Genomic DNA, 12865 nt, shown 5'->3' on the forward strand with positions numbered 1-12865 from the left:
TAATCTATCCCAGTCCGTAGCATTCTCTAATAAACTCAGGACTCTATTATATGTGCACCGTTAAGAAAAATCTTTCACTTTGCAGCAATCTGCAATATCTGACACACTATGTATAGGTACAAAAATTATTAAAGTCTCAGCTCGAAGCAAAATGCACTTACGTTAAAACTCTGTTCAGGCTAAGAAATGACCAGTCTATCTCAGTCCGTTGCATCAACAATAAATTCTATCGAAAGTCAACAGATACGAAAAGTCAATTGTTTGCAGCAATCTGCAACATGCAATAGGCAGTGTGTATGAGGAACGGTCAAAATGTCTCAGCTCGGAGCAAAATTGCAGTAACGTTAAAACTCCGTACAGGCTACGAAATTACCATTCTATCTCGGTCTGCGACATCATTTAATAAACTCCGGACTCTATGAAATTCAACGGATACGAAAAGTCATTCACTTTGCAGCAATCTGCAATATCCGACACGCTATGAATAGTACAAAAACAATAAATTCAGGACTATCTAAAGTCCACGGATACGAAAAGTCAATTATTTGCAGTAATCTGCAACATGCAATACGCTATGCATATTACGAAACGGTCAAAATGTCTCATCTCGGAACAAACTGCACTAACGTTAAAACTCCATCCATGTTAAGAAATTACTAATCTATCTCCGAGTCAGTAAGTAGCACCATCCAATATGCTCGGCACCCTATCTATAGTCAACATTTAAGAAAAATGCTAAGTTTCCAACAAACTGCAAAATCAAATACACTGTATAGGCCTAGGACGAGTTAAAGTGTCTCAGCTCCGAGTCGGAGCTACGTCCAGGCTTCGAAATTTAAAATCTATCTCAGTCCGTTATATCCTCCAATAAGCTCACATCTCTCTCTAAAGGCCAGTGATACGAAAAGTCAACCATTATTGCAGCAATGTGCAAGATCCAATACGCTGTATATATGACGAAACGGTTATAATGTCTCAGCTCGGAGCATACTGCACTAACGTTAAAACTGTTAAACTCCGTCCAGGCCAAAAAATTGACAAATCACTCAATGCACGTTCGGTTGCATCCACAATAATCTCAGGACTATATCTAAAGTCCATGCTTACGAAAAATTTAATCACTTTGCCACAATATCCGACATGCTATGTGTAATACATAAATTATCAAAATGTCTCAGCTCGGAGCAAACTGCACTAATGTAAAACTCCGTCCATGTCAAGAAATTACCAATCAATCTCAGTCCGTCGCATCCTCCAATATGCTCGAGTCGCCGTCTATAATCAACATTTAAGAAAAAACGCCGAGTTCCCAACAAACCCAATATCCAATACGCTGTGAATATGACGAAACTTTTAAAATGTCTCAGCTCGGAGCAACTGCACTAACGTTAAAAATATTTCCATGATAAGAAAATTCAAATCTATCTCAGTTCGTAGCATCCTCCATTTTGCTCGACACTCTATCTATAGTCAATATTTTAAAGAAAAAACGCTAAGTTTCTAACAAACTGCAATATCCAATACGCTGTGTAGACGAGACTTTTAAAATGTCTCAACTCGGAGCAAAATGCAAATGAAAACTACATCCAGGCTTCGAAATTTAAAATCTATCTCAGTTCCTTGTATCCTCCTATAAGCTCATAACTCTTTCTTAAGGTTCCAAGACAAGAAATTGACCTTTTTAAGCTAACAATTCTTTAGTGGTTAATAAGCTCAGAACCCCCGTAAATTATATATTTTCGGAAAGCCTAGATATAGGGCAACATTGTGGTGACCATAGTGTCACCATTGTTTACATACCCATCACGTGACAGGTAATTTGCATAACCTTTCAAAAATCGGTTTTCCCTATGTTTTGTTTCAATGCTTTGAGATATGTGGCTGAAATTTGTGTGAGTGCAAGCTGTTCTAAGGATCTTCCAAAGAGTGTCTCAGAATTTTTTAAAACTTTCTTAAACAATTTTTATTCCAGAAAAACTTCCAGAGGGGTGAATTTAACCCTAGCTGATTTCTTTAAAATTGTGCTCAAATAAAAACTAAGCAAGATATAAAAAATCTGAGACACACTTTTGAAGAGCGTTGTAACAGCTTGCATTCCAGCAAGTTTGAGTCAGATATTCTGAAGTATTGAGACAAAACATAGGGAAAACCGATTTTTGAAAGGTTATGCAAATTACTTGTCACGTGATAGTTATGTAAACAATGGTTACACTGTGGTTACCAAAATGTTCCCCTAATTCTTGGCTTTCAGAAAATGTATAATTTACATGGGTGCTGAGCTTGGTAACCACCAGAGAATTGTTAGATTAAGAGGTCAGTTTCTTGTCTTGGAACCTTAAGGCCATGGATACGAAAAGTCAATCATTGGCAGCAATGTGCATGATCCTATACGCTGTGTATATGACGAAACGGTTATAATGTCTCAGCTCATAGCATATACTGCACTAACGTTAAAACTCCGTCCACGCCAAAAAATGACCAATCACTCACGTTTGGTTGCATCCACAATAATCTCAGGACTATATCTTGCCCAAATTTACAGAGCAACTCACAACTTCTAACCCTAATGTGTAGCCAGTATGTTCAATAATTATATCCCTTCCAGATCACTTCGTTCTTCCAATCAGAACCTCCTTAAAGTTCCCAAAGCACGTACACTTCTTTATCAAAACACTTTGTCTGTTGCGGGTGTGGATGAATATAACAATCTCCCAAATCAATCATAGCTTTAAGAAATCTTGTAACAACTTTCTGTATTCTATTTACTTGTCTGATGCTTCTTCGTAGTTTTTTTGATATTTGTACTTCTGTGTTTTTCGTGTTTTCAAGTTGGTGCTGTAATATGATTTTCTTTTGTCTATTCGACCTCAATGAAAAGAGGTGTTTCATCTATGGAGTTATCGAGTTTAAATAAAGATTAATAATATTAATAATATCTAAAGTCCATGCTTACGAAAAATGTCATTACTTTGCCGGAATATCCGACACGCTATGTGTCTTAATTATCAAAATGTCTCAGCTCGGAGCAAACTGCAGTAAGATTAAAATTCCGTCCACGTCTTAGCTTAGTCCGTAGTATCGTCCAATATGCTAGAGTCTCCATCTATAGTCAACATTAAAAAAAAAAAACCCGCTGAGTTTCCAACAAAATGCAATATCCAACACGCTGTGCAATGACGAAACTTTTAAAATGTCCCAGCTCGAAGCAAACAGCACTATCGTTAAAACTATGTCCACGATAAGAAATTTCAAATCTATCTCAGTCCGTAGCGTCCTCTATCGGGTGTTGCCAATGACTGGCGACGAGATGGCTTCTGACTTTTTGTAGCCTGTTTGGCCGGAAATCGTAGGCCGGGCAGATTGGACAGTGAATAACATTTATTTGTGTTAGTACAAGAGTCCCCACACAGTTTTAATTGGCTTGTCATATTGCCAAGACTGCGTCTTACATAGATCGTCATATTGCTAATGTCTACCTTGCATGCGCAATGAACTATGCAAATTTTTGACCTGCTCCGCCACAGGACGGAGATAATGTCTGAGCTCGGAGGGAGGTCAGCGGACCCTTCTCGCACAGCCATTAAGATTGCCGTGGGGTATTACATAAAGTAAATTTTTGGAGTGGGCTGCCGCAGGCGGCCCGCCGGTAAAGAGGGTCGATCATGGCCATTGCATGAAGTAAACCTAATTTGGAGTGGGCCGCCAAAGGCGTCTGCCCGTTAAGAGGGTCATGGTAAATACATAATGTATATTTATTGTAGTGGGCCGCCGAAGGCGGCCCGCCGGTAAAGAGGGTCGATCATGGCAATGGCATAAAGTGAACTTTATTGTTGGTATTATGTTTTTGAAAATGTGGTGACCCCCCCTTTCCTACCAGTGAAAAAGCGATGACCCCCCCTTTGCGGATTCCAAAATTTTGATGACCCCCCTGGATTTTGCCGGCCCCCCCCGGCCGTAAAAACTGAACGGTACCTAATTGAGTAAAACAATGAGTTCAAGCCAACCAGTTGGCTAAAAGCACAGGCGTGCTGTTTTCTGGGTAGTTTCTATAATGTGTTTTATCTACGTTTCGACGTTCTCTTCCGTAGTAGGTGATTAGGCTACGGAAGAGAACGTCGAAACGTAGATAAACTACACTTTTAGAAACTACCCAGAAAACAGCACGCCTGTGCTAAAGCTTCCGAGAAGCTTCGCAAGACAGGTCCAGCCAGCGAAGCTCATGTTCGTACGCAGATTTTCTCACAACGACCCAGAGATCTGGTTGTTGTGGTTGTTTTGGTATTGTTTTTTATGTTTATTGGTCGTGTTGTTGTTGTTGCTGACTTATAAAATTCAACGAACATAACCTGTGCTGTTGTTTCAAGCGTAATATTGACGTCATAAGGGGTAGACCATTTGATATTCTCGGGGGAGGGTCTGGAAGATTTAAGAGGTTGCATTTTGTTTTCGTACCTGATCCACTGTTCAAATTTTTTTCCTTCTCTGATTACTTGTAACTTTTTTTCTCGCACTCCTGATTTCGATACTTATTTTCCCCAACAACAAATGTACAGTCAACTACTATGTGCGGAGTAAATTGTTTCTGCGGGCGACAAAGGTAAAGCAAAAGGTGAGATAGATAGATAGTTAGATAGATAGATAGAAAATATGCTTATAATTTTTTGGGCATACTTAAAACATTCAGTCATTCTGTGTGTTAATGAAATTGTTGTCATGTCAGTCGTAAATAGGAACTTAAAATTGTTTATTCTCATGTTTGAATTCAGTATTTTGAATGAGCTGTAAATGTATTCCACACTTTTTATGTATAACCAGATGTCCAGAACTGTTGTGAGAAAAATGTGATTGTGAAATGGTAGTGCATGTTGCTTTCTAATGCTGAATTCTCATAGAGAAAACAGAAAAGTATCAGGAACTTGTCATGCTTTTCATATGAACTGCAGATTTCATAAGGATTAGTACACTTTGCAAAAAAGACTTTCAATTTACAGACATCAAGATATTTCTAACATATATATTTGTAGTGTGGTGGCGCTCTAGGTAGCAGCCTCACGTTGTTCAGCGCTCCGCAAGTTTTATGGTATTTTAGCAGCCGTGAGCCTTTTTAGCCATCGAAAACCTTTTTATCGTGTGCAACAGCGATGCAGGTGACCGTTTGGACTTCTAGATTGGCTTTATTGGTGTGTTTTGTTGAGTTCTTGTCGAATTTCTCATCTGGTAGCCCAGCCATCGATCAAGCCATGAAAATACAATATGGCCGTCATGAACTTCTCGCCCTACGAAGATCTTCCCCGGGTACGCTTATGACTGACTACCTTAGATGAAATCCCTCCACAGGATTTTGCCACTGGAAGTTGGCGGTCAAAAAGATGGAAAAGACCCCGCGGTAAGAGAGGTGGCTATGTGAATTATCGTCCTTCGTCGCGGAAAATTGCTACAGTTATCGGCGTTTTTTCACGTCATGCCGAGAACAAGTTTGTTTCAACTCCAGCCAGAAGTACTGTGCTAACTGCAGTAAAAAGAGTTTCTTCATATTATTTACGTGACTGTGTAAACTTTACTCTGTGGAATGCAAGATCGATGGATGGTAAAGTTAGTGTTCTATGTGCTTCGATTATTTCCAACACTACGGATATTTTTATGATTAGTGAATCCTGGATTACGGATAAAAATCGTACCCTGGTAGAAGCAAATTTGTCATCTTCCATATCAGGCTTTAATATATTGCAAGCACCGCGTTGTAATCGGAAGGGTGGAGGTATAGCACTGATAACAAGATCTAATCTGGACACTAAGAAGAACAAGTGTACCAAGTTTAAATCTTTTGAAGCCATGGATGTGAATATCTCTACAGGCAGTTCTGCTCTTCGTGTCATCATCATTTATCGTCCACCGTATTCAGCGAAACATAAATTCACCGTGAATTTTTTTATCTCGGAATTTGGCATTTAATGGAAAGCCTGTTACTTGCACCTGGTCGCTTACTGATTGCAGGGGATTTTAATATCCCCTTCCAACAAGAATTACCAGGTAACAGCGCAACATCAAGAGTATTAATTTAATGAATCTTAAACACTCAATTTCAAGTACACTTAATCATCCGGAGTCGATCAATGAAATAAATGAGCTGACAGAAGTTTACAATTCTACATTGAAAAGTTTGATGGATTTGCATGCTCCTGCCAAACAGAGTGCGTAATGCTTGACTCGTTCGGTCTCATGGACGAGCATATTCGCTATGTTTGTAGGGTGGCATCTCATTCACTTTGGCGGATAAGTAAAATTAGAAAATTGCTAGACCAGCCCAGTGCTGAAAAATTGGTTCACGCTTTTGTCTCATCGAAGTTAGATTATTGTAACAGTCTACTTTTTGGCCTACCTGCATATAAATTGAGCAAGCTTCAACACATTCAGAACTCTGCTGCTCGTTTGGTAACTGGACGGAAGATGGGCCGTCACATTGATATGACATCTATACTCAAGGAGTTACATTGGCTTCCAGTAGAAGAACGAATCCGTTTTAAAATTCTTTGTTTGGTTTTTAAAATTGTTTTTAAAATTGTCCATCAAGATGAATTGGTTCCAAGTTTTTTATCAAACAAGTAACAATTGATATCCCAGTACATAATACCAGAAGGAGTGTCGGTGTAAGATTGAATCCCTTTTCTGTCAAAGATCACGGGAAACAACTTTCTAGAACATATGGTGACAGAGCTTTTAGCGTGTATGCCCCTAAACTGTGGAATAGTTTGCCGCCCGAACTTAGGATGATAAAGAAATTCGCTCTTTTTAAGAAGTCTCTTAAAACCATTATTTTTCGTCAATGCTACTGTTGACTTGGATATAATTTTTACCTGCATGTTTTATAGTTTATTTATTTTTTTATCATTTTTAGTGAAAGTTTTTAAAATACTTTCTTTGCTGTTATTAGGTAAGATCCTTTAGTCTAGATTTTAAGCTTGCTTGATTTTATCGATTGGTTTTAATTACACTCTTTCCTCTGTGAGTTATTTTGTATTTTCTGCGTTTATTTTAGTTCTTCCAGTAATTTTCTGTAATGTACAGACCATTGAGACAAGGTGTGTAGTGGTCTTTAAACAATAAATTATTAAATTATTATTATATATATATATATCTGATAAATATGGGGCACCAAAAAATATTAAACATCGAGATATCTCTGATATATGGCTGATATATGAAAGTCATGCGGCTGAAAGGCATGCTGACTATGTTACATATTTTAAAGTAACGCGCCCAAAGGGCGCGCCGAAAAATTTTAAACATACTGATGTCTCTGATATATATGTCTGATATATTAAAGTTTCGCGCTTGGAAGGGGCTCTGAAAAACATGTCTTGTTATTATTAAAGTGACGCACCCTAAGGGCGCGCCGAAAAATGCAACTGAATGATGAAATCTGTGGCTTGCACGATGCATTTTAGGCAAGTATAAGCCCGTGTCAAAATTTAAAAACACACTGATCACCCTATTGGACATTTAAAAAAAATGTTGACCCCTATCACTAAAGCATAAAAATAGGGTGACCCCCTCCATGAATCCACCGTCCCCCCAACCGAAGAAACTGACCAGTCCCTTTAAAACCGTACATCTTAAGTTTTTCATTATGTTACTTATATGACAACATGACAATAGCGCTTTCTTTGTCATATGCATGCTTAGTATTTCCAATTTTTTGTGCAAGCTGTCTAAATTATAGAATTCTCAATTATAATTCATAATGTAAAGGACCATAGTTCAGTCGTGAACAATCAGAGATGTAATATCCTTCATTATCTTATATTTACATCCAAAATTACATTGTGATATCAAAATCTAGTGGAAAGAAATAAGCTAACAAACAGAACAAGAAGTTTAAAAAGCCAAAAGTTGCTACATGTACTGCCACAATTATATACCCTTGGGATCGAGCTATATGAGGAAGACATTAAAATCTAAATATTGTACTCCCTAAATGTATTCTGCCAAAGAACCATTGTGTATCTGACACAGTCTTCAATTTGCCCCCACGGGCGCCCTGAAAATAAAAAAAATGTGTCCCAGAAAGTGACCTTTGATGGATTTTTTAACTTTCACCTTAGTGAGCCATCTTTTTTCTTCCTAAGCCCCCTCTAGCTGAATTTGTTTTTCATTGACATTCGCTGGGTATATATTTTTTTGAAAATCTTCCAGACCCCCCAGGATATCAAATGGTCCACCCCTAAGAAACTCTACAAGGATACTATCGTTATTCCACCCGATGCAACTCTCTGCCAACGTAGTGTACGTTGGCAGAGAGTTGCAGCGGGTCAAATAGTGTCCTGTACACCTTGTAGGGAAATATAATGCGATTGTGGGTAGGTCTCCATGATATGGCTGCCAGTTACTTTTTTGGTGTGAGGCATTTCTAAATCATAGTTTAATGTCTACTTTATTAAACAGGGCAACCATAAATGCCCGATTTTTTACATTTATTCGTAATATGGAAATACGCTGTTTCTGAATATGGCTATTTTTTGTAAACAAACGTGTTTGGGGCGCAATCGAAGACTTATTTTTTTTAAATCACACGCAACCCCAATTTTGTTGGTGAGAAATACAAGCTTGATGTTTCTACAAAATTTTATGTGGTATTGGTTCATCAAAACAGGTCTAATTAATTAGTAAAACGCTATTTTAAAACACACGTGGATTTATCCCGCCATCTGAGATACCCAGGTTCGATGTCTGAGGGCGCTGTGCAACAGAAAGCCACGTAACAGGACGCCGCCAACGGTAAAATTGCTCGCGTGCGTTCCGGCTGATTACAGAAACATATATTTTAATTGACCTCAGTTCAATAACCATTTTGACATTTAACCATACAGTATTCAGCCTTTTCATTAGAAGCCGGCAGCTGGAGAAATTGCACGGTTGGCGAGGTTGCAAAGAAATAATGAATGGATTAAAAAATACTGACTGCATGTATAGTCCTGTAATATCTTTTACAGAAATATAATGTAAGGTTTCGCAAATGACACAAGAAGGTCGCAGATTTCCATTCCTGTATATTCTTTGGTCTTTAATCTCTGGTAAAATGAGAGCTATTTTTTACAAAATGTGTTGTTATTCTTTGGTTGTTGAATATTGTGACTGAAATACTGGTCATTCAAAATAATAATATCAGTGTTCAATATCATTTTCAAACAGTTGAAACACCTCTCAGATTGCACCATTACACACATCAATAGTAAACAAAAACAATTGAAGCTCCTCTCAGATTGCACCAGACTATACCATTGCACACATCAATTTCTAAAAATATTCCACGCAAGATAAGGGGACACCTTCTCGGACACTTTCCCCCTCAGCATCTCGCGTGTTCTCCGCATCTCATGTACTTTTAAATTCTGCCCAGTCAGATATCCTAGTGTAAACCCTGTCATGATACCCATCCAGATTAAACATTACTATATGGCTGGACACTGGTTACAACGTAATATTTTATATCTATATTTTGTTGCCACTTTGAATTCCAATTTGTTTATTTCACCTTTTTCAACCGTCATGAGATGACCGATGATAATCTAGCAGGGTAGCCTAAACCAGGATTTGAAAGATCTTTACTAGTAATGCTGTATCTTTGTAAATTGTACAAATACATGTATTGATATTTAACTTTTAAATGGATTGGGGTGGGTAAGTCAAACTTTCTGTGTTAGAGAGGGGGTTACTCAAATTCATCATGGTTGGCAGGGGCGGGATTAATCGAAATTTCGGAGTTTCCAATGAAATACCGCCGGATCCCCAGGCCGTAAATAATGACGGCTCCCTAGCAAAAACTGCACTTCTGGAAATACGTCGTCAGTCAAAGTTTTTGGGAGCGATAATTTCGGTACAAATTAAGTCTTTACCAACCATAAAGATAACTTAAGTTGGAAGGACAAGGAGAATTTTGTTATAGTTAAACGGAGCGGGGAATCTTTGTGGTAGAGAGGGTAACAAAGGAGATTTGATTGTGGGGAGGGGAACAATTTGTTGGGAAGGGAAGTTTTAAAATCGTGTTGGGAGGGTAGTTAATGGGCAGCTTGCACTCTGCCTATCAATGTTTTTGGCTCCAGGTTCTTTTAATAGTATATTTACTCTTCAAAACACCGAAAACATCTTTTGTTGAAATTTCTTAAAATAGGCTGGTTCGCTGCCCTGGTGTGATAACAAACTTTTTGTCCTGGGACTGCTATAACATAGACTGAAAACGGGGTCTATGGTTATATTTACGTGGTACAACCAGACCAATGCGTGCACTTGCTTTGGGTTTTTTTGCAAATGACTTTCATTATTTGCAAACATAAATACTTGTCACCAAATTTAAAGGACACTGTTGAAAATTAGAGTAACAGCAGCGACTTGGCTATATCGCCAGGTATTCAACGAGTAGCTAGGATATAAAAATAAACTTTTTATGCTGTTAACACGCCCTAAGGAAATAGGGATTTTTTTATGTATCTCATGTTATTTTGTGACCAATCAAACTTAAAAACAGCAAAATTTGTCAAACGTTATACGTAATTTTTGAAAATGGGAAAAATTAGGGTCAGAGAGTTGTATGTATGGCAGCTATGGTTACACATTTAACATTTTAAGCTCACATTCGGTATACCAAAGAGAGTTTATATGGTAGGTCGATGGCGTCTTTCTGTCTGTCTGTTTGTCTGTCTGTCTGTATTTCTGTCTGTCAGTCTGTCTTCTGTCTGTCTGTCTGTCTGTCTGTCTGTATGTATGTATGTATGTATGTATGTATGTATGTATGTATGTATGTATGTATGTATGTATGTATGTATGTATGTATGTATGTATGTATGTTGTATGTATGTATGTATGTATGTATGTATGTATGTATGTATGTATGTATGTATGTATGTATGTATGTATGCATGCATGCATGCATGTGTGAATGTATGTCTGTCCACATCAAAAACTCCAAAAGCGCAGCACCTACCGATTTAGTGTTTGGTGAACAGGTGCACCAAGGGATGGAGATGTGAATTTGTTGAAATGAACATGCCAGTGTCAAAATATCAAACGAATTAGAAAAGGTTAAATCCTGCAAACTGCTAAAACTTTGTAAACACTGGCCAGATTTGGTTGAAACTTGATATGCAGGTTCTTTATGGTGACTTTAGTTAGATGTGTTCAAATTGTAGTGAAATTTTTTTCGATAGTTGTATTTTTTTTGGGCAATTTCTAGCGTTTTTGGTCAAAAATCTTTTGCTCTGAAAGCGCTCGTCCCATTTCCTTGAAACTTGGTATGCATGATCCCAGGGTTGGCCACTGTCAGATTTGTTCATATTGTAGGTAAATTTTCATATTTGTATTGTTGGGGTAATTTTTTCCCATTTGTGGTCAAAAATTAATTTTCTCCGAGCGTTTTTGTTTGGTTGCTTTGAAACTTGACACTTTTAAGCCTAGGGTTTTCTTCTTTCGGATTTGTTGAGATTGTGTCCAAATTTCCATATTTGTATTTTTCGGACAAGTGTTTTGCATTTTTGGTCAAAAAATAATTTTCTTTGAATTAACCGTTCTGATTTCCAAATTAGGGATATAAGAGTGGAAGGACACTACTTAAAGTTTATGAAACTTACTATGTATATTGATGAGACAATTGTATCGTATTAGTGAAAGACGTTTTGCATTTTCATGTCCGCTAATTTACAATTTGCATATCTAATGAGCTCACACAGTTTGACTTATAAATCTAGAAGGACTTGGCCAAACACAATGACACTTGCTATATAAAGTGGTGATACAATGACAACAGTCAAAGAAATTTAGTATTTTCAGCTAATTACATATTTGTATACCTTTGAATACCTTTGAATTAGTCTGTAGTGAATATTGTTCATGATGTCGATAATAGTAGTTTCAGTGCAGTTGCAAACATATGGCAAAAGTTGCAATTTACAGACAACTGCAATGTATAGTGAAACACGTGAGCATTTTCAGTTCGTATATGGTTTAATCTTGATTTTGAAAGAGAATGGTCGAAAGAAAGCCTAATAAGAGTTTGAGCAAAAGTTGAAGGCTTTCAATTTGAGGCGCGAACTACCTTAAATCATGTCTTGTAAGTAGATAAATTGTGATGGACGAACAGCCTTTAGACGATATGATGGCGTGTTTGGTCTTCATCCATTATCACATGCTTGAGCAAACTTAGTCGTCCCTGAAAAGAAAATAACGACAACCCGCGCTATGTCATCAATTTGGTGCGTCGAACTTGTTTGCAGCTCCGATGTGCTCGTCTCTGCTAACTCCAAACAAACAAACAAGAGCGCGGCCAGTATTTCTCCCATGGAGGGACTGCGTACCATGATTAAAATGGGCGCCTGATGTGAACATTTCTTTAAAAATAGTCATGCTTGATAAAATACATCCCCTTGGCAAATTTTAATTCCCTGCGTTTTCATTTGTCGCGAAGATGGGGTTTGTATTCGTCTAGACCCAAACCGGCGCCTGAGTTCTTTCATGCGGTAGACTAGGACAAACCAGTTTCCATTGCAATGGGGGGGGGGGGGGGGGGGGGTTTAAGTGATTTTCATATACTATGACAATAATAATCAATAGTGTAAGGCCTGCATATTTTGAAATCATGTGACTAATTTTCGGAAACAACTAAATCATGTAAATCGAAGCTGGTTGCATTACCGTCGGTTCCCTATCATGCCGTGACCATTAAAGTGATTGCGCCATTGAGATTGAATCGATTTTTGTTCTCGAAAAATAGCGTAGCTTTGCCTGGAGTAAATTTCTAGGCCTATGCTACCTTTGAAATTGTGTACAACTTTGCTAAAGGTACGTGTAGACCGAGAGGTCGTCTGACATTTGCTTC

Source organism: Ptychodera flava, chromosome 17 (assembly GCF_041260155.1).
Source record: "Ptychodera flava strain L36383 chromosome 17, AS_Pfla_20210202, whole genome shotgun sequence".
NCBI lineage: Eukaryota > Metazoa > Hemichordata > Enteropneusta > Ptychoderidae > Ptychodera > Ptychodera flava.